At 36.9% G+C, this 24,854-nt stretch overlaps 1 protein-coding gene across 2 annotated transcripts in view; it reads right to left on the bottom strand.

The window, feature by feature from the left end:
- LOC139722277 (tripartite motif-containing protein 2-like) overlaps positions 1 to 24,854 on the bottom strand; it is an 89,740-nt gene that overhangs the window by 16,514 nt on the left and 48,372 nt on the right. The window contains exon 1 of one of the 2 annotated variants that reach the window (XM_071633586.1): positions 15,023 to 15,299. The exons of the other annotated variant lie outside the window; for it this stretch is intronic. The gene's annotated coding sequence lies outside the window, so the exon portion shown is untranslated. Of the gene's footprint in view, positions 1 to 15,022; positions 15,300 to 24,854 lie in introns of those variants that run through there. 2 annotated transcript variants of the gene reach the window in all.

Below are 24,854 nucleotides of genomic sequence, written 5' to 3'. Positions count from 1 at the left end.
AGATACAAGCTCTGTGTGTGGGCTTACAACTTACATTCTCCCTCATGCGCATAGTTTGCCCGATGGGCAGCAATTTTGTGGCTACTAACAATCTAAGTTATACAAGATCAGAGGAGTATATGACATGCTCATTACAGGTCAAATGTCTAATGGGAACTTCATAAATGGGTGTGGCATCTCTCATAAAGGAGCTATAAATTCAATTTCAACACACAGCTTTTTCATCTAATTAGACCTAGACTTTCTGCTTTACAATACAAGTGAAAAGGAACAATAGCAGCACCTATACATTTCAAAAACTAAATACTTTATCTAATTTCAGTTGATCAGTAGAACACTACAGCACAGCCAGATCTCCCAGAAAAAAAAAGAAGAAGCCTGCACTAAATTAAACATGTCTGCATCTCTGAGCTTTCACGTTCAAGAACATAAATGCAGACACTTATCTCCCTACAGTTTATATGAACATGAGTTGTGCTCATCACATGACTTTTGGAGACAAAATTGTGACACAAGACTTGAATTTAACTAACCATGCATTTGCTTCCATCTATTGCTTACATCGCAGTGAGGAAACAGAAGGAGAGATGGAATATTAGAGGAGCCAGCAACCAAGAAAAGACAGACAGAAAGACAGATAAGAGAGAGAGAGACAGAGAAGGAAAGGAGAGAATCAAAATGTTTGAGAAAGATGTGTGAGAAACAGAAAATGTTTACTGAAAACTAACATAAAGTGGTCTATTGATAGGACCACACGAAATAAAACCAAGATTTACCATTTGACATACAAAATTTCTACACAGATTGTCATGTTTGACACTTATTAACATTAACAAATAGATGATGATATTGTGTCTGATCAATATCATGATGTAAGATAAGGTATCTCCATCAAAGTTAGAGATATATCAACATACATGAATGCAAAACACAATCTGAAATAATGACATATCACATAAATATCACACCATATATCATGATACCTAAAAGATTCTACATTCATATGCTAAAAAATGTTGATGATTTGTTGGTACTGTGTTCCACAACAGCTATCCCCAACAGCTGATCAGTATATGAATTATTAGCAAGTCCTCGTTCAACATACCGCTCCATCTTTGCTGAGGTACCCTCCATGCTTCACCAGCTAAAAACTGATTCTGAAAATGAAAAACTTGGCTTATGATTCACATTCGAGTGCAGACATGAGAGCAGAAACACATATTATCCTCCCAGGCTAGTCCAGGCCTCCTGGACACGATGAAAACGAAGCCACAAACTAACTTCAATTTCCCACGAACTCCACCTTTGACTGACCAGCTCTCACCTCGCTCTCTTCGGAGCTACGCCCATCCCATCCCAGGTTGACACTGCAAATACCAGACAATTTCAGATCGTGACCCGACACAATGGAGGGATGAAATTACACGCACTTGAAAGATGGGGCCCCAAATACGAGGGGGAAGAGGGGACAGAAATAGTTTTGGCTCTATATATTTCATATATTATCGATGACAAGGTGATCTGAGAAAATCACATCAAGAAACACTTTGCCACGATTGAAGAGTGACAGTAATGCTTGTTGGATGCAGGAGAGCTTTGAACAAGGGACAAAGACTGTGGACTTTGACGACAACATGCTGTATTTACCAAGATAGTCATTGGATGTGCACCAAGCCATATTTCAAGACAGAGAAAATTCTCCTGTGTACAGGGCCAAAGCTAAAGCAAATAGATTCAAATATACATATTTACTTTGTGACACTAGTACTTGAATTTGATTTGACTGAGATATTTTCATATCTATCATCACAATGCAGAACAGAATATTGATAAGCAAGTGCCCACAATGCCATATAGTTTGACATTCCATTTCTGCAGAAAGTTGGGAATACAGTGCATGTGTTATTTAGCTTATGAAATTTATGGCCACATACACATATACACATTGTACCAATATGCATCAAACCCATCTCTAAGTTTAAATGCACCATTGTCTGGATTCACAATTTGTCGAGTTCACCAACATGGTGACAAAACCTTGCAATAGATACCTGGAAAGAAGGCTAACTCCACAACCCAGCAGGAATGCATGTTAATGGTGCATGTATTTGATGGGTCTTTATTGGTGTAAGGATGTGGGTGCCATCATTGCATTCCTTCCTCGGAACATGAAAATGCTTCCGTTCATCGTCATGGAATGCCAGTAGAGACCATATAGGTAGCTCTCCTGGACATATCACCTCACAGATTCTAGACATTCTGTTAGCAGCTGCAGTTTACTTTCCGAAATGTCAATACAGAAGTATGCTGACACAAATAAGACATACTTTTGTAGTACAGGCAAACTTGAACACCAAAGTCGGATATGGATGCTGAGAAGCTCAGAGAATGTACAACCCTGTCATCAAACATGAAGTGCACAGCTCTTTTGTAATCCTGGTTACTTTAGACTTACAAAAAGAGCAAAATAGGCAAACAAAGTCTTTGTAAGGGTAGCAAGACACTTAAACAACCACAAAAAAAGGGTATAATGGAATCTTGCTCACTTGATAGTCACCCCCCCCCTTTTTGAGATATTAAAAGGCCGATCCTTTGCATAGCATAAACAGGTTATGAGATAGATAGCAATAATGGAATGCAAATATACATGTTCATTTGATTTGATTTCATTTATTATAATTAATATTGAGGTTTCTTTCCACAGAAGGGTTGTGCAATAGTCTCTTTGAAAACAAAATTGCAAAAGTTCACCACCACATGACCATATAGAATGTAATCTGATTAAATTCATATGTGAGCAATGCTGCACAGACTGCTGCTATCATTGTGATTTATTTCCCTGCGACATACAACATTGACTCCTCTTTTCCACTTGCCAGAAAATCTTAATGGCTGGTAGCACGATTGATGGACGGCCAGTGTATGAACAGACGGACCGTTTTAGCATTTGAATGTGTACGGCAGTTACAGTGGAAAGCAATGAACAGTACCTGCGTGTGGCAATACGTGGGATGTCCCAGTTTAAGATCTGAAGAAAATTTACAACATAGAGCATAACAGCACGAAAACTGGACTTGGGATGATGGATGTTCCCTTCATCATTAACATATATGGAAACATTCATGATGGAGTTTAGACATATCCAGGTAATACTACCTTCTAGGAGACAGAGGAATGCAACCTCCTTATAACTTTATTGCACCTCACAATTTATACATTCACACCCAATCTCTACTATAACATATGTTGCACATAATGTAAATTAAACCACACCTTCAGAAACACGCGCACAGTTGACTAACACTAACCCAAGATCCATACTAACCCACAACTTTGTTGTCTCAAAAACCAGCTAAGGAATTCATCTCCTTAAATTTGAGACACTCGTTGGTTCAACCTTTTCCTCAGATCTGCTCTTCTGGTGTGTAAAGATTTGCAAACACTTTTGAATACCTATCTAGCGTGGCAATAAGGAAAGGATAAAAGACTTCCTCTATCAAGAGCATTGGAAACAAGGCTTACACTGTCTAAACTCTTGTCAAATTACCTCATACGAAATACAGTGCGATTGTAGAATTAATCATCATAATCTTTATCTGAAGTACAAAGTCAACTGAATATAGCACAACAAAAATTGACCTACAATGTATGAAGTATTTGGTAAATCTTAAACATCTAAAGATTAATGGAAGTGAAAAGGAAATGAAAGCATGATCATTAATAAAGGGATAAGGACTTTAACAATGATCAATCTCTGTAAGTGAGTCATTTACCAGAGGGGCTATTCATTTTTTGAAGAGGATCTGACAAGTGATAAGTACTAGATAGTAATCAATCAAAGAATAACAGTGGAAAAAAAAAGAACAAACAGACAGAGACACAAACATTTGTGGCCAGGCTGCTGAGTGAATCATAGCATCTTCTCCATACAATCATGACTAACCCTGACCTGGCTAGTAGAAAAAAGAAAGAAAGAAAGCAAGCAAGCAAGGAGTCTATGTGGGTCACACCGAGTGTATCCCATATTTTGCAAGAGGTTGAATTCACCATCGAGAAGGACAGCGAAAAAATGAGATGTAACTATTATTCATTCCTTTTAACCCATTAATTGATTGATTGATATGCTTAACGACACTATCAACACGTTAAGTGTTATTTAAGTGTCGGACAGTTTAGCTTAAAGGGATCATACAGTTTTGGTTGAGACCTAATTTTGGGTTTCTAACATTTTTTGGTGAAATAATGAGAAACCTCTTATGAAATATGGGAGAGAATGTAATTCTATGAGGAATTCAACATTTATTTGATGAAAATTGGTTTTGAAATGGCTGAGATATCCAAAAAAGCAATTCTAATAAAGTGTGGGACCCACACTTTATTACGAATGCTTTGTTTTACTTTGTTTTTGGATGTTTCAGTCATTCCAAACCCGATTTTCATCAAATAAACTTTGAATTCCTCTTAAAATGGTATGCTCGGTACTACATCATTTCGTATTTTCTTGTTATCTCACAAAAAGTTAAAAGCCCAATTCTCATCTCCACCAATACTGTACTATCCCTTTAATCTAAATTCATACACAGCTTTAACATGCACAGTAAAAATAATGGGCATCTCAATCATAATATTCATATAATGTATTAACTAAAAACAGTGAACTATTTCACCGGGATAACTCCCTACTCTTTTCAAAAAGTGAATAGGTTCTTTAACATGCAAATGGTGTGGCTCTCCTTTACACGGGACCGACATTAAAGTCTCCTCTGAAAGACTAAACAATTAGCATAAGATACCTTGCCCAAGGGTATACCTGTTGTGATTAGGATTCAAACAGTTGCCTACATGTATTTAGAACTGAATAAACAAATTGATAGCTTTTACAAAAGCTACATTTGTTTCACGTGAAACGTCTCTAAATAGAGTTAACAAATCAGGAACATTGTAATAAGTTGTGCAAATGTGAGTGAACTCCACATATTCAAGCTGAATGTGTTTAACCGTAAATAAACAACCACATGATATGCACCGAAGAGGATTCTCGGCTGCAAATAAATAAGCATGTGTTAAATGAGAATGATCAATGCGAGCACGGGTCGACACAATATCTTCTAAGACTAGTCCCAAGTATGGTCGGGCAAGTGTCTATAGAAAATGTGTGTTACAGCAAAATAAGCCCATCCTCAATGGATAAACAGAACATTTAGTGATTTCTCACCTTAGATACATAATCCTCATACGACACAATCTTAGCTATGGGAGGAAATATTTTTATGGGTGGTTAATTTTGCTCCCCCCCCCCCCCCCCGAAAAAAAAAAAGCAACTGGGCATGCAAAATTTGCAAAAATAGATATATATCTATACCACATACATATACAGTGATCTACTTTACACAGCATCCAGCTATGAGTTGTTGTGGACATACTGCTTGCTTATACTTTCAGTCAGAGGGCAGGTGGTGCTATTTATGGACTACAAGTACATATGTTGAAATTAGTATACCTGTATAGCACAGAGCTGAATCTATTATCAAAAAAATAAATAAATAAATAAACCACTGAATCCAATCAGAAGATTAACATTCACACATCACGTCAAAGAAAAAAGAAAACAAAATGAAATTATCACATCTTTCAAGTCTGAAGTATTAAAAAAGGAACAGAAATATTATGTATTGAATAATACAGGGCTGAATGCAAAAGGCAGCCAGAGTAAAAAGGCAAATTAATGTATTTAGAAAGATAGAGAAAGATGCTAGGGAAAATGCTAGAACAGAGAGAGATAAATGGGGATATATGATATATCTGTTATACCTTCTTTCTTTTCTTTTTCTTTTTTTTTGGGGGGAGGGTGAATTATTAAAGGTCTCCAAACTATAATTAACAGCACATAATTAAATTGCTACTATCAAAGTCATGTATGCACTTAGCTAGGGCAAAGGACATCTGGAAACATCTCCCAACACACATCCATCCACCACCCCCCCCCCCCCCCACACACACACATATAAACACACATGCACATACATAGGCCAAGTGAGATGCTCTATACACACAGTCCAATATATGGCACTCCAGTGTGTATCATACGTACACACACATTCTCACAGCCAGCCAGTAAGTCACCATCTGCGGTAGACATGGATCAATATAATGTAAACACTAGGGTTCCATTATAATTCTGGGTCTGCCACAAGCTGTGTGTGCATGTGTGTGTGCATGATGACAGGCACGCATGAATGCACCATCTCTATATGCCACTGGTGGGATAATACTGCATACCCTGACACACACAGATTCACATACAATCCCATGAACCAACAGGCGAGTACATACATTAGGTTTCTGTATCCTAAAAAAATGGATGTAGGATGGAAGGAGTACCGGTAGAAGAAGAGAAAGAAAAAAAAAAGCCTAGGAAAGCCAAAGAGCAAGCCACTGGAGCATCTGTGAAATACACTGGGCTGGTAAAGCATTCATCCAGTCAAGGTTCTGCCATGACCTACTTTTTGACAGAAAATATAAAAACATACATATTCAAGTCCCACTGTAACTAAGCACTCTGTCAAGTCAGATATATATTTGCAGCATGATTTTTTTTTTTCCTCCAAATTGCCACTGGCATTTAATGCAAATAGCATCATTTAGACAAGAACATTCGCATGTATTTCAATTTCTCGAATCTTGGCTCTTGCAACATTCATGAAATTTAAATGCACCCCAAAATTTCCAGACTTACAGTATGATATGTCTGAATATGGAAATTTGACTTTATTCAATTTCTGAAGCACAAAGATGTTGTCACAGAAAAATTCCTTTATATTTTTATGTACTATCACAGATAGTTTCAGAGTTCCACAGCAGCATTTGTTATCACATAGATTTGAGCTTTTAATATATGTAAAGACAGAGTGATAAGAAATGCATACACTGAAAATATTTGCTGGGCACAATCACTAACCATGTACTGTGGTAATATGTGAGAATTCAACAGCATTATTTCTTTAACTAGTCCAATATCCTGTCTAATAGAATCCATCAACATACCGGCACAATGGCAAGCTGAGGTGTTCATGAAATTCAATCATTACTGATTACATCTACCAAAAGTCTCATTATCATCAGTCCACTGCCAACCAGAGAAAAAGTATGTGGCATGGTAAATGACTAAGAATATTGCCAGACCCAGTAACGGCCACACAATGCATAATTAAGTGATGCTATCCACAAGACAAATATCTCCAAGGTACTTTGCTTGATGAATTTGATTCCTTCCAGCCAACTTTGATGAATGTTACCTGCTTGACTTCTCCCTTGAATTAATAATGGTATCATAAAATCAAAATTGCTGGTGTCACCACCATTCCAGGTTTAAATTGGCTTAATTACAGACACAATCTCACAAGATTTTCGGATCCCGATCTTTGTCGGCAGCTTTGCATTTTCAGCTTCTGTGTGGGCTATCTGTTCTAGAATATTCTTCCTGTGCTGAATAATTCATTCACATAACGCTATCTCCACTTGAGTCATTAAATGACATGATACTGCTCGCATCTTTCTTATCATCAGAGTTGGACTGTTTCTCCTCAACTGTGCAAAAGACACACACACACACACACACACACACACACACACACACACACTTGCATCATTCTGTGTTTCATCACTGGGGCTATGAGGCAAATTAAAACTAGAATGCTGCCTACAAACAGCCAACACTACAAATGACCTTTGCTTGAATATGTAGTTGATGCCAGTAAAAGTGCTGATAAATCAGGACATAGAAACACATACCAAGATATGTCTCTTTCTTGTGTATATTGTTTTCACTTGCACAGGAGTTTCTAGTTGTCTAAAATACATTACGTTGGGAATTCACATTGAGCAAGGAACCCTCTGCTCACAAAGAAAAACATCCACTTTCATGCATGTACATGCATGACAGTCAACATTTAAAGAAGCCTAGTGTGGAATAAAGGAATACGAACAGAATTCATGTAATGATTTACTATAGCAGGACTTGCCAGTCAAGATACTCTCTTTCCTTTGCAAGTTTAGGCTAAATGGTCATGTATATTTTCTCGACCAATCAGAACTTGTTGAGCAGTGGCTATGCATAATATTCATTGCTTCTTGAATCCTATTGTTTGCGCCATTTTTCTGGTCGCAGACACCCTTGTGCCTTCCTTTTCACCTGTAATTGACCCCTCCCACTTTCCTCCGCATCACTTTCCGCCTTCCCTTTTGCCCATCCCCCGAGCATGACCGATGATGATTCATCCACCGGATCGCCATGGCAACCCGGCATTGAGAGCGGCTGTGACGCATCACCATTGATTGTAAGCCGACTGGATTCCAGTGACTTTACACATCCACACACTCTGCCGGCCATGCCCACGTGCTGGTATAGCGCAGTCCTCAATTTCACAGAGTGATCTGTACATTGTGCTGCTTTGAATTAGTCACCACATCTCTAAAAACAATGTTTTAAGATTGGAATATCATCTTATCTAACAACTACCTTGTGTATCTCAATGTAGAACTGGACCATCTCTAAAGAAAAATGTTTTTATAGGATTGAAATATCATCTTATCTAACAACTACCTTGTGTATCTCAATGTAGAACTGGACAGATATTAGGAAAACAAATGGCATAGACTATTATCCATATTAACTAGCAAATGGTAAATCTCATTTCTTTAATCAGTCATATCTCATTCTCAGTCTGCTGAAAATTGTTCTTCCTTTCCTGACAATAAACTACAAAAGCTTTCCTGATTCAGGTATCATTTTGGCCTAAGATAGAGTCGCACGTAATAAACAAGAATTTTCCAAATGCTCCTAGGAATATCACTGATTTTTTTTTTTTATACAGGAATATTGACAGTCATGTTTGTGTCTCATGGATGATCAGATGGCAGACCAGTAAGAATACACAAAAGCTGTGATAAGGCCCTCCAAATATCAGGTATTAAAAGTGAACTTATCATAGATCATAGATCATATTCTGTAGGCAGTAGTTAGTATCAAATCTCAAAGATAATGCCTTTCATTAGAATGACCTAAATGTGTTAAGTTTCATACATGCTAGCTATGAATTGGGAGATCAGAAGTGAAATTGTCCATCAAATTTAGTTGTACCCCTATTGCAGGTGTCAGCCAGGTTCCTTGACATAAAAGGCTCTCCTTCATTAACATATTGCCAATGGGAACCAGGCATATTGAATATATTACCCTGTTGAGGACGAGTCCCGAGTATACTAAGGGAAATGCGCGTTGTAGCAAAATCAGTCCATCCTTAACGGGTTAAATCAATGTGTGATACCTGTACTGAACACTGTGACGTGCCTTCTACATGGACCATCATTTCATGCTACCTTGAGACCAAATCCATGAACCAATAGTGTGAGTACATGAGGGCAACATATAACTATACTCACTTTATCGTTTAGTACCACAATATGTTCCTTCATCATCTTTAAGATAGTATATACAGAATTCATACAGAAGAGCCATCTTTTTTTTTTTTTGATAATCAATGTAACACAGTTCAGTTCCAAAGTCCAACCACAGCTTTGCCTGGCACCTACTGTATTTAAATTGTACTTGCTCTTCTTACTATCAATCAAATGGTAGATTCTATGGCAAACATCTGCACAGTGCTGTTCACCTGAATGAACAAACACACAATATTTTTTTTTTTAAATCACAAAGAGATCTGAGATGATCTTGTAGAAATGTTTAAAACTTGAGACTTCTCTGAATGTTGTTTAGACATCTAACATGCATTGAGGACGGTTTGATTCTGCTACAATACACATTTCCCATAGACACTTGCCCGAGTATACTCGGGACTCATCCTCAATGGGGTTAACAAAGCGTTGTCTCTGTTGCACAGTGTTGTTTGCATAGTATTATCATTGAATTAGCATGAGAAATGTCAGCAATATGTTATACTTTTTTTGAAAGATGTCTTTCTGTATAACCTCACTGAAGGTATATACAGAATATCATAGCATTATACTCTGTAGAGCACTTTGGGGAAGTTGATTCCTTCATACAAAGTTCTGGGGGAAAAAAATCATGTTTTCATCTATAAGTGTGCAGAAGTGATCGCAGATCTGTTTATAGTTCTCATTTTCTCAACATTTGTCTCATTAGGTAAAATTGTTATTTACAAAAAGTGTCATTTGACAAGAATTCTTATTCAGAAATACACCAAAAATAGTTGTGGTCATGGGTATTCTTTCTTGTTTTCATGGCAATTTGAATGCACAGCCAAAGTGTATGTTGACGGTGAACATACTCTACGGCAAGCTGATGATTTTGGCAATTTCTCTGTGGAAGAGATAACACAAAATGTAGACCTATCACTATAATAGCAGACCATGATGGGTCATAGTTTGATCTAAGTGATGTCACATTCCAAGGTAAGACTGCCGTTCATCGCACCTCATTTTATACAGTTTGACGTCACGGTTTGGGGCACATGTGTACCCAGTCGGGAAATTTGATGAGAGACGGAAAGCGGGAAGACGCACATGCGACGGAAGTTCATCAGCATTAACCCCTGTAGGACTGGTTCCATGTACGTTGTGGCGAGAATTCACAGAGACTATGTGTGGTCACAAAATCATATCATCTTTTTACCAAGTTTGTGCTTTTATGGTACCCGAGAATTTCAGAAAAGAAGATTCGAAGCCAAACAACTAGCATAGGTAGCTAAGCTTGTCAAAGGGTGTGAAGAAATATCTCCAGGGTTTTCCAGGAACAAACATTCCATTAAAGCAGATTACTCTTTATTCTCTTTTTGAAATATTCAACACCTTGCTTTGAGCACATTTCAAAATCCATTAACTACATATCATATTTTGTGTGTATGTGTCTCCTGCATATAATGCCAAATTGTCTACACAGGATTCCTTGGATATCAAAAAAATATATATGTGTCAATAAAAAAACCTTGTATACTCAATCTATAACTCTTCATATTTCATTTTGAGAAAGATGTCTTTCTCTCTTTGCCAGAATTGCACTGGTTTTACTGAAACCTTGATATAAAATGATTCAGTGGTCATGTTGGCTGCTACAAAGCACTGTACAATGCACTTTTTCTCCCAACTTTATACAAATAATTTGCTTCCTCACTGGGCGGCGATTCTCACATTCGATACCATACCGTTATTCCAATGAATGTCAATATTGTATAACTGCATTATCCAGCGCTCTTTGAATTGAAATGATGTGACCTTGCTAGTAATACATCCAGGGTGACAGAACTGACAGCTTGCCTGGGCTGATTGATCAAATATGAACCACATTGGCAAAGTACAATTATTAAAGAGATAGTCAAGGATGCAATATATGTACAGAAATTTGGACAGCTAAAGCTGGGATACATTACGATTATATTATTCAATTAAAGAGAAGGACAACACAAGGTGATATCATATGTGAAAGAAATGTGAAAGATTATAAGATTATCAAATTTTTAATGAATATCTGATGAAAGACATTGTGGCACCATTTTCTGGTAAGGACGATCTCTGGCAAAATCCATCTTTAATCTGCTTATCCATAATAATATGATGAAAAAGTATGTGATTTAAGCATAGGTAAACAAGAAGCAGGATACAAATACAGCATGTGATACAAATAGGCACTTGCCTGTTAAAAAGTATATTGTCCCTGCCTGAAACCCCTAATTTGGGGTGGGTGCAGATACCCCAATTTTTTGAATTTTCAAATTATGTGCTGCTATGAGATGAACTTCCTTAAGGTTATTGATCAGCAGACAATACTAATTTTCAAACAAATACATATCATTTCCTTATTTTTATTAATAAACAATATTCAAGACAACACCAAATAATATGGGAACAGAGTAGAAAGGACTCAAACACACAAGCCAATGAAGGGTGTGTAGTATGAAAAACACTTGGTCAGCAGTGGTTAAATAATGACTGACATACACTGTGCAATGACGCGATGACTTTCAAATGCTTTATATTTCAACAAATATTTCAATAATTTTGCCAGAATACACCTCACTCTAATATGTGCTTCTGCTCTGAAACTTAGCTTGATGGATCAGCCAACGTACCAGGGAGCTTTGACATGCTGACAGTGAAAACTTCCAGTTAACCATCAGTCACAGTCAAATTGTAAAATGATGAGTATTTCATCCAATTGTAAAGTACCCTGACAGAAAACACATGCTTTTCAATGGTAATTGAAATTTGGCAGAGGCACTCATAAATGCAAATAAACTAATTGGCAGGACAAAGGTATAAATTCGACAGCATAATTGGCTGACAACGTCTGAGCCCAGGGAAGCTGGAGGAAGAGAAGCGTCGGCTGAAGATGTGGGGCTTCGATCCGGAGGAGAAAAAGCCTTTAATTTATTCGGCGGAGAAGAAAGCGTGGTGTGAGTCACTGGGTATTGATCAGGTCAGCTGCCATTGGGTGGGTCTAACACGTGTTGAATGGACGGTAGACTGCTACTTTTGTGTTCTGCAGCATTCATCCCCCATCATGCACACTCTGCCACATTGCATTTCATTTGCATTTTTTTCAGCATGTATGGCGTGAAAAGTGAGAACAGAATTATACAGCTTGGAGATTACATCTCTTTGCATCCAACTGTGTTGACCTTCACATAACACATACTGAATAACTAACAGCTGGTGTATTTGCCAAAGTAATATCCCAAAATGAAGACCAACAGCTGCATGTACTATTTAGTGTTATATATATATATATATATATATATATATATATATATATATATATATATGTTCATATACATATCATATTTATGACAAATCCCACATTTTACATAACACATTTTTAGGTCACCATCTCACAGCTACGTTTGTGAAGAGAACACTTACAACACTAGCTGAGTAATGATTTAAATGCATTTACTGTCTCATTAATTCCCTTTTCCTTACAAATACCCCTTGCAAGTAATGACTTAATTGGATTTGGGATCTAATAAAGCTATAGCTGAGCTACCCTGGGACAAAAACATTCAGAATGAGGGAGACAGAGAAGCAAGAAATATATAGGGCCTAAGCCATGATTTTAAAGGGATCGTATAGTTTTGGTGGAGACCTAACTTCAGGTTTCTAACATTTTTTGGTGAGATAATGAGAAACCTCTAATTAAATATGAAAGAGCATGTAATTCTATGAGGAATTCAATGTTTATTTGATGAAAATTGGTTTTGAAATGGCTGAGATAGCCAAAAAAGAGCGATTCTAATAAAGTGTGGGACCCACACTTTATTACGATTGCTTTGTTGTACTTTGTTTTTGGATGTTTCAGTCATTCCAAACCCGATTTTCATCCAAATAAACTTTGAATTCCTCTTAAAATGGTATGCTCTGTACTATATCATAAGTGTTTTCTTGGTATCGCACAAAAACTTGAAAGCCCAATTCTCATCTCCACCAATGCTGTACCATCCCTTTAATCTGAAGGGGGGAAAAAAGGCAATCCTAGGCTTGACATACCAGGACAGGAAGGCCGGTGGCATATAAACATTGATGAACAGTGAAAGTGGAAAGCAATATCCAGACTTGACGTCTCCCTTTGTAGATCATAAATAGTCTGGTAAAGGAAAGGTTTCTTGAAGCACTTTAATCAGGCCATGAAGGATAACATGTATAAGATAAAGAAATGTTAAAGCTGTTATCAATTTCTATAAAGAGCAAAGACATTTTTTTTTTTTTTACAGGGGGAGGGGGTGCCTTTGTTAAAGGCATGTTAAAAGTCTATGTGAATAATGCACTTTTTTCTATCTAATTATTCAAGCAATCTTTAAACTCTTCTAAAAATGCCCCCCCCCCAAAAAAAAAAAAAAAAAAACTGGAAAAAAAATTATGCCCTACATCACATAAACTGCTGTAAGAGCGATGAATTTTTAATTTTTATATGCTTCTAATTTCAATATTCCCTATAAAGATATATTTTCCAAAGTATGGAGAATGAAACACTAGAATCTTTTTGGACTCGTTAATAAACATCGCAATACTGCAAACCACTGACTGAATCATGGTCAACTAATGAATAATTTTACATATAATGGGAATTCTTTCCTATCTGATGTCCATTTTAGCACACATATTACATCATCACAGTCTGCTTCTTGGCGATCTTTACAGGCTTTTACAAGTAAGTCTTTTTTTTTATTTTGAATAATTAGATCTGAATGGTATTGAAGGAAGCAAAAGCTCCATATATCTAAAGCTATCATTTCTATGCAGTCCTAAGCTTTCTGCGACTGTTCATTGTGTTGTACACTGCATTGGACAGCAGAGGCTAAAGTTGTCACTACATTTACAGCAAATCGGGTAACTTTCGGTGTTCCCGACAAATGCATGACAAGCTGCCACATGGTCACATGCAGTCCCTCCTTGCTGACATCCTCACATGTGTAACTGCAAAACTAGTGTGTGACAATGGTCTGAAAGTAATCTTGTGACATCTCCGCACTAAATTATATTTGTTCCTCCAGAAAGACACACAAAAAAATTGAAATAGAATAATCTAATGAAAAAGAATACTCAAAATCACATATTTGTTGATAACGTTCTTTTTATTTATATTTTTCTTTTCACTCATATCTTTTTATTTTTTTGAAGCGCCATGGGTACTGAAAGGTGGACCTGTGTGCTAAACAAATAGCCACTATTATTATGATCATTATTATTATAGTAGATATGAATTACAAGCTTATGAACATACAGTCTGCGTAATGAAATTTGTGTGGAGGATATGTATGACCTGGTTATTTCTGAATTCTGCCAACACGTATCAGTCTATGTTTATGACTCCTGAAGACAGGAATTTAGAGTTTTAAGCTCCGGTAAATAGCATGTAGCATGAATATGCGCAGCATATGCCTGCAGTAGGTATTGTACACACGCCCTATCTCTGCCTTCGCTCACGTGACATCTTACTCACGATATGTGTAGTCGCGGAGACATGGCTAATGAGTGACTATCGGAGGAGACATACCTGGGAACCATGGCTAAATTGTGTCCCAAAATGAGTCCCCGTTTTCTTGATTATCCTGGTCCCCGTCTTCCTCCGTGTGGAAACAACAAGCAGAGATTTCAAAATCCGATCAGAAGACACAGTCCCATGCTCCTCATCCTCATCCTGATTCTAATGCGCCTCTCTTCTCTATCTCTCTTTACACTCTCTCCCCCTCTCCCTCCCCGAGAAGGGTTCACCGGTCTGCGGAAGCAATCTTCCAGCCGATGCGCCGACGTCTTGATGCAGTGGGATGCAAGAGGGAGAGCAGAATCATTTAGATGCTAAGTGTATTCTGGCGGTGGAGTGAGGTAGAATGCTTCCCACTACTACACAGTCCGATTTCTTTCTTCTTCCAGGGGGGGGGGGGGGTGGGTTGCTGGGAAGGCTGGTGATAGTAGTGGAGATTGTGATTACTGTGAGAATAATTCTAGTGGAAATTACCACTCGGAAACAGGGGAGGCCCCTGTCAATAGAAGGGATGGACTGTGATAATAATCAATGACACCGAGCGAGTTGAATTAGAGGCAAGTCAATTCTGTCACTTCCTATTGTACAGTTAATCATTTTGTCACATTTTTTGGAACACTACGTAATGACAGCTATATAGGCCTACTCTCAAAAAATGCATCACTGAAGAGGGTAACTTGATTGGATGTTCAACCATATTTCAGATATATTTTTTTTTTCAATGAACCAAAATTAACCTTGTCTATTTGTGTGGGCATGTTTCCAATAAATAGAGAAAAGCATTTGGACACCAATTTTCACATCAGCTGCTTCGTCAAATTAAAGCATATAGTGTCACTTCCAACATTTTTCATCCCCATAATATGCCACAATCACCTGCATCAAATCAAAATGCACCCTTTGGTAGCTATGGCATTCATGAAGAATAAATCAGACTGGTCAATTTAATTCCATTCCAGCTCAGAATGCAATGAAACTCATTCAAGATAGACAACAATTTCCAAAGGACCACAAAAAAAAACTCCTTCTTGATATACAAAATTTAAACTACCATATCTTAGAAAACAGGGATGAGATACCCATGTAATGAAGCATATTACATTTCTGTTCTGCACATGTATTTGTAGTTAGAGCAGATTTATAGTTTGAACAGATGTTTACAATCACTACTATTGTACACAGCATAATGAAAATTGGAGTAATGAATTTTCAGAGTTTGAAAAGCAGCATATAGTAAGATTAATAATTCTATGAAAATCTTGCATATCATTGTGTTGCTTTTAACTTTAAAAAAAGAGAAGAAAATGACATAAGATATTGATTTTTTATTAATTTTTCATGTTTAGCGGCTAAAAAACATATTCACCAGTTTTCAATGTCGTGCTGTGCAATTGTCAACCGATTTAAAATGTGCAGATAAAATTGTGAAGATATTTTCACAGGTTTTAGATTTTGCACTAGTCAAAAGTAGCACGAAAAATGCAAAAATTAATGTACTGCAAAAATTTCTGTGTTTACAGTATTATCATTTTATAGTTTTCATCATCAATGGTTATGTTTGGAGACATCTCCCATGTACACGATATGTCTAGCTTTGATTGTGTCATTAATGACACCGTATATTGAAATATGTATTGATGCCAGCTCCTCTCTCACTATTTATATCCCCTCAGTGCATTGGGAATTTCCCTCCCCATCCTCTAATGGATTCTCCTGGCAGATTTAATGAGTTTCTGTGTGTGTGTGTGTGCATGTGTGTGTATGTATATGTGTGCCACGCTCCCATATCTCTTTCGACATAGTGGCCAATGCGGGTGTCTTGTGGATGATACGGTACAGCTAGAGATGAGGCAGTCTCCATGCATCTCTCTTGTCTAACTCCATCCCATCCTTCAGCCCTGTCCGAGATGGGCTGGATGCCCTCCGTCTCCCCCCTCTCACTTATTAGCAAATCATCCAGTATGTGTGATTCTCAGCGACGATTACGCTCCGCATCAAGTGGGCATGTATGTGCACCCCTCGTATATGCATGCAGCAAATCTAATTCCAACGTCGGCGTGCGTCGAGCGGAAGATGGGCACCATGTGTGGGTCTAGACTAATCTTGGGGTAATTGGGCAAATCCAATTTTAATGTCACACCTTGCAGTTCAAGGGGTTCTCTTCCCTGTCAAACATTAACTCTGTGAATGCCACTAGTTGACTCATCCTTTATTCATTTTGTGTGTGTTGTATGCAGTTATACGACATTATCAACCATTAACAAGCCCTGATACTGAGCATAAATTCAATGTTTCATCTTAACTCTCATTTGAAGTTGTAATTAGCATTACAATCAGAGAAATTCATTCATAAAACAGTTATCGAAATTCTAGCTTCAGACACGGAAAACACTTCAAATACAGAAATGCAAATTCTAAAAAGAATATGTTCTTTGAGATAGAGAGAGAGAGAGAGAGAACAATAATCTTACAGTAAGATCAGTGACCTTCTTCATAATTAATTACATTTGTTTTACACAAATGACAAAGTACCATTTTGATTCTCCTCCCTGAATGTTGAAATAACTGTTCCAAAATCTCAATAATATATTCCACTCACGCATTAAAACACCACACATACTCCTCTTCCAGCGTCTATTGAGTAATGATAATAAAAATGGTTGTAATGATAATAAAAATGGTTGTAATGATGATGAATGTGATACCAATGATGATGATGATGATAACATTAATAATAATATCAATAATAATAATAATAATAACAACAATAATAATAATAACAATGATAATGATAACAACAATAACAATAATGATAAAGATGATATAATAATAATGATAACAATAATAACAATAACAATGATTATTAAGATGATACAATAACAATAATAATAATATTGACAATAATAATAATAATAATAATAATAATAATAATAATAATAATAATAAAACACAATTACATTACAACTATTATCATTACTATCATGATAATGATGGTGAGAGTGTTAATCATCATCATCATAAAATCATTAATGATAATAGCATGAACATAAAAGACAAACCATTCATCACTTCACATGTAATGTTGGCATATAACGCCTAGGAGATATCGAACAACCCGATAAATGGTCCAAAGCAAGGAAACTGATAGTCTGCCCCCTTGTGGTTGGTTATAGACAGTTTTTGAAGAGAGGCAGATCCGTTTCATTCTTCCTCCACTGTCCAATGTGCCACCTCCTGTGGGATCCCTCTTACTCTCTTTCTCTAGTGGGCTCATAATACCTAGAAAGCCTAGGAAGACAAATAATGGAATCCAAACATATATGTTTCCCAAAAGGTTGAACATTTACAGCTATTCTTTTGCTTCCTGTATATTATTAAAATGCATGTCCAATTCCTATAGTATCATTACTTTGTATATTCTGTTTAAAGAATGAAAATAAAGTTTGAATTGAATTGAATGCTAATACTATAGCACCATGTGTATTCAGAGCAGGAAATGCAATCACACATCACCAATTTTCTCACCAACAGTGAAGATTTGTTGTGCCCCATTGAGAAGAATGAGATGCATAAGGCAATAAAAGGATTTGTCATGCATACAATGTCATTTATCAAAGTCAGCACGCATGAAATCATTGTTTGACAATGGTACTGTTTGGAGACTGCCGCCTTTGTATAATCCATACAACTAACTTCTGGACTGATTATCTCAACTGCACACATGCCATCTAGGGACGCCTTCAGACACATTGAGTTATTGTATGTTCACACAGTGTGTACACATTTTGTTATGAGACTATTCCGTTGTATGATAATCCCAATGCAGCATTCAGACCTCACACACTACAATGTTTCATGGGACGCTCGTGAATATGTATGAGTCTCTCTCTTGCACAGTACAAACTTTGCACAGGTTTTACACATATGTTGTGTTTAGAAATTTTGTGTTGGTTTCATAGTAGTTTGCAAATATGCCCCATCCACTTATAGGATGAACAGATGATCATAGAAACACAAGATGATCAAACGAAATGATGCTCAAATCATGGTTTTGATATAAAATGTATCAGTATACAGGCAAAATCCACAATCAGACACATAAAAATACCTTATATCCACATGTCACATATTTGTACATTGTTAATCCATACCCTCTGGTCTGAAAGGGGAGGAAGGCCCAATCTGAACATCAGGAATTTTCTTAAATTAAAGACATCATATGCAATTGTGCATCACATTTCTTGTGTGTGAATGGGCTTGTTGTCTTTGCAGACTAATGTTACAAACATGGAAGTATTGAATTACTCTACACTACTCTTTTGAACAACCCTAAAAAATCGCAGCCACCCCTGCTTCAGACAAGCCTGGTACTGATAGGACGCTGAACGTCGGTTTTCCCAAGAAGGTCTGTCTGGGGCACTTCTCAGTGACTCCTACGTCTATATATCAAAGTAACCAAGCTTTTATTTTCATGTTTCCATTGCTCCACATGGCTCCAAATCAGAATCGTGACAGGAAGTGCTGACTTCAGCAGAGGTTCATGAGAACAAATGATACCTTCACGTACTTCAAAGAACATACTCAAGTACGGAGAATATTCGCCATACAAAGTTATGACTTCCAAAAGTCTACTGCGAGCATCGAAATGCAATGAACTGAAGTGACTGGAAATTGAAAAGGATAGGCTGATACTTTCAATCTTTTGAAGACTAACAATTTAGACAATTTCAAAACGAAATAAGAGTTCCGTATTAGCCATACTTAATCTTCAAAAGAGGCACTTTCCTATTCAGATAACATTGAATACCTGTAGTAATTAGCCAGATTTTCTCAAGCTATTTTGACATATTTCTCTACTGCAAAAGTACAAGGCTGAGCCCCCAACAGTCTGATCACGGAGGTCTCTTCCCACCTTCCTACCTGGTCTGATATTTCCGCCTAAAAAAATTCTACAGTAGTCACATTCAAGATGGAAGGGGAAAGAAAGCTGTAAAATGTTGCGTCAGCACCGTGCAGATCGAAGAGTGTACTTTAACTGCCTGAGAGCAGGTTTAATGACGTGTCTCGTCCATGACTTGAATAACCGTACACCGCCAAAGGCAGCCATCTCTCCTGCTGCACGAGCTGCGTATATACAGCGTCATCTCGTACCTCAGAGACATAAACATAATATGGTAAAGTGCTCATCACAATCTCACCGGGGTCAAGAAGTCTCCTTGTGCGACATCTGCTGATACTGTAGGTTCAGGCTTATAAGGAAGGTGTGGAGAAAATCTAGATGTTGTCTGGCTATTTGCTACTTAAAGGTTCAGTAGTACTTTAGGAAGCAGTTTTGCAACTGTAAACTTTGACTCCTTTTAATATCCACGTCGTATAAAAATGACATTTCAAATATCAGGAGAAAATACAATCCTTATTTTCTAACTACAATGGCCATACATACACTGCAATTTAAAATTGTGTCATTCATTCAAAAAGTATATGATATTCACAACTGTCCATTTGTTTTGTTCTGTAACATCTTTAGAAGGGGAAAAAATTTTGTTAGTGTTAATGCGACAGTTACTTGTTAAGTCAATATCATTAAAGCTAATTCAAGTTACGTATTTCATTGTATTTTGTTTACAACTTGACATTTAAAGTGTAATTCCACTCCATGTTATGCTCAAGTTCAGTAGAGCAAAATGAAACAAACAGATATAGAATACGGTAACAAAGTTATGGGACTGCAAAGTATCATGTTTTTCGTGAAACACTCATGCAAGTCTCCTGTTGGCTTGTACACAAATTTTCCTTACATACCATTTTTACACATGAAATAAAACTTCATACTTTCCATCCAATTATTGTTGTATTATGATAACCTGGCAATGGAGACCATAAAAAGGAAAATGGAAAGGGTGCTACATTATCTACCAAAAACAAAATATGTATACAAAATACATAATTCTTGTGTAAGAGGTGACATGAGAATATTTGTATGTGATTATCATTATGTCATCTAATTTGCATATGGCAATGGCCAATACCACTGTTCAGCAAAAACATATATTATATAACTGTAAAATGCCTTTGCTTTCATATCACTGTCTGATTTTGATAAAACATCCACCATTCTCTTTGTTTGAAATGAGTTTATTTATCAAAGATGATGATGGAGTGGAATTATACTTTATCTTACCAAATTCTGCTGTCCATCATCATTTAATACCATCTTTTGAATTATTTCTAACTTTGGCATACTACCACTAGTCAAATGTTAGTGGTACCTGTTTTACTGACACATGATGGTGAACAGCCCTATTTACACTGGACAGCCTGATTTGGTATGAATGACAATCAATCACATTGGGTTATCACTACAATGTTGAATTTTCTCTCCCTCTTAATGGTCTCGCTCTCTTAAGAATCAAGTAAGGCAGCCGGTTTAGAAGTCTGATGAGCAAACACGTGTCACCATGAGCCAAAAAAAAAAAAAAAAAAAGATCTGAAAGAACTGAATCCGACAAAGTAGAAGTACCTCCCTCTTTGACAATAAAAGGCCCGACAATAAATGGCATCGTAACTTCACCTGATTTACCTGAACAAATTCTCGTGATGAAGAGGGATTGTTTGCCAAGGGAACATTATCCAAATGGTAAACATGAGTGCAACCTTTTGGGAAGTCGTGGGAATGATGAGACAGGCCTCTTTTTTTTTTTTCATGTGCCGACTATCAAGACATAATTGATAATAAAAATCTAAAGTACACTACTGATGAAAACACAAGACGCCCAAGGCAACAAAGTGGGTTAGTCTGCTCAGTAAAGAAATATTCCACTCTGAAGCGCAACAAATAGACACATGAAGCTTGCATGTGACTGAATGTACATATTAACCCCTCCAGCAGACTTGCTACACTAGATAAGCACTTAAAATGTAATTACACAGCATCTGCACATTAAATTTGTTGATTGAAATGTTTTTCACTTCCCACAGACCTGCTCTGTATATAGATAAAACATAATGCTATTTATCCAAACAATGATTAACTGTGCTGCCATATGTTCTTTGGTAATTCAGGCAGGACTTTATGGTGGTAATCTTTCATTTGCAAGTTATCATGTGCTGGATCTTGATTGGAAAACAGGTTATCCATGTATGAAATAACACATCATGCCCAAAACAAATACAACATTCAATTAATGTTGTTGATACACCACGGTGAAGAGACCCCATGGTGGAAGGTCATCACTATCTGCAAATTTCTTTGGCATTGCATATCATGCTAGCGACTGCAAAAAAAAAAAAAAAAAAAAAAAAGTTAAACAGGAAAACACAGAACACGAAAAGAATACACAAAGTCCAATTTAAGATTTAGGCCCTATACCCTGATAGTAACATAGTTAGATTTGAAATAATTCAACACATACTATTTTTATATCAAACAAAAAATGATTAAAAAAAAGGAATTAACTTTATTCCTATTCTAACCCTTGACAAGGTTGTTATGGTAGAAATAATTCAGCACACACAATTTTACTGCCAAACAACACATGTAGACATAATGAAGTACTGCTAATAAATAGAACATCAAGATGTAATTTTTTTTTCTTTCTTTCCTAGAGCATAAAATTTGACAACATAATCATGGTCTGATGATTTCTCTCCTTTGGCTCCAAACCCACAACAAAAGACAGAGCCTATTTTCCACTCTACCATCACAATACCTACTTACCCCCTTTCCCTTTCTTGGACCCCCACTTTCTTCATTCCAAGAGGCATTAGGCGGGATTTGGTGGAAGAATTAACAACCACAGATTGTTACCATTTTTGCCCAGGTAAATAAGGTGCTATGAGCAGTGTTTAAAAGCTTCTGGAGTGTTTTGCTCTGAAAATAACTGTCACTCCTACAGTGGCGGATCCAGGGAGGACCGCAAACCGGCGCATGCCACCCCCCCTTTATTTTTTTTTTAAACAAAAGAAATAAAAAGAAAAAAATGGGGGGAGGGGTGCGTGTGCCCCCCCTTTAATTTTGTAAATGCGCCCCCTCTTTACGGAATTCCTGGATCCGCCCCTACTCCTAAACTGCTACAACACTTGCATCCCCGTAAAAATACTTAAGGAACACACATAGACATACATGCACACACAATTATCTCAAAACAATCTAGACATCAATATCGACAAGTAAATCTATCGCCATACTTACAACTGGGGATACCCCAATTACAAACCTATATTTGCAAAATGTGATGCTGTAAATTGTTACAAAGTACATCCATGTCAAAATTCTCTCATTAGTACTTTGATATTTAGTGACAATATACTTCAATGTTCCACGATAAGATAAATAGTATCATTAAGATACGGAAATGAGTGTTTGTTCATTACATGACTCTTTCCATCAGATATTTATAAACTTTGTACCTATCATACCAAGTTCAAGGAATAAATGAACCCATGTATGAAAGCATGCCTGCCTACATGCAATACAGCCAGAACTTTGTCATAAAGAAGTCGGATAACAAAACCCTTTGAATAAAAGGTGATTTTGCAGGTCTAAACTCTTTATATTTCTCTATTTCTGTACCCTGATAGAGTAAGACATCCGACATTATGAAGGTAATTGTCAGTTTTTAGGTCATCGATCATTATAACTAGGTTCCCTAACAACAGGTCAGACTATAGATGAAGTTCATATAACACTACACCCAGGCCTACATATGGACTGTGGTCATGACAAATGCTATGTGTTAGCACCTGATTCATCAACTGCAATAACAACAGTGTAATCAGTGTCAGTATCAAAAAATTCTGATGCCTATTATTTTTTTATTCCCTTTTTGTTGGAGCATGTTCAAGACTGAATCATTCTGGCTTTTGGTAAATTGTCAATTGCACATTTTGAATGCTAGGTGAAAATCAAAACTAAAAATTGACAGTTACAAATGGGTTCCAACATTTGCCTAAGGACTTCACGTTAACAGTCTGAAACCATGAGATACTATTATATAACAGAATGGAAACATGATTCTACATATAATCTTGCATCAAAACTCATTTACACAGGTCTTTTGTAGTCCACAAACAATATTAATGTCACTAATCAAATGTGCAACCTGTAAAATGCTGTTGTCTGCATTTGAAGTCAAGTTGTATTAATATTTCAAAATAAAATTCTGAACTTCTTCCACTCATTCTACCAAATATCTTGGTGGGAAGACAGGTGTTCCATACATACTCTCTGGTAAATATCAAGACATGAAAACTTTAATCATCAGTGATCTTATTTTACTTCACTGACTTACAAATGTTAAAAAAAAAATCTTCAATTGAACAGAAGTTCAGATAATTATCATCAGTACCTGCATACACACACACACACACACACACACACACACATACACACAAAGGATACTTCTTAACATCTTAACTGCGGTTAACCTAAACTTCACCTGCATAAGGCGCTTAGTAACGTTTGCCCTTTCACGTCTTAGAATAGATGTGAAAAGGGTCCCTAACCTAGAGGGGTAAAGAGCAACCCCTAATTACACCAATACACCAATGGTATGATAATCTGCACCCCTGCCTTGAAGGGGACTCTTATAATGCTCAAGGTTTTGGACAGGCAGTGCTAGCCTTGTGTATCTCAATCGCTTGCTTTATAAACAGTTCACAGTACTTACTTATTTCAAAGCTATGGCATTTCAGAACTGAAATGTTCATTTCAGAACAATCTGTATGATTACCAAAGTGTGACCCTGTTCACTGTAGTGTGCGGACCTAGACCCCATTTACAGTGAGTGAAAAGGCTGGGGCTCAGCTGCGGTCAAGCCCGGCCTTCATTTCACTGAAAACACGC

Source organism: Diadema antillarum, unplaced genomic scaffold, assembly GCF_040938485.1.
Source record: "Diadema antillarum isolate AM-2024a unplaced genomic scaffold, OU_Dant_1.0 scf00000162, whole genome shotgun sequence".
Lineage (NCBI taxonomy): Eukaryota > Metazoa > Echinodermata > Echinoidea > Diadematoida > Diadematidae > Diadema > Diadema antillarum.
This window is presented reverse-complemented; position numbering and strand designations above follow the sequence as displayed.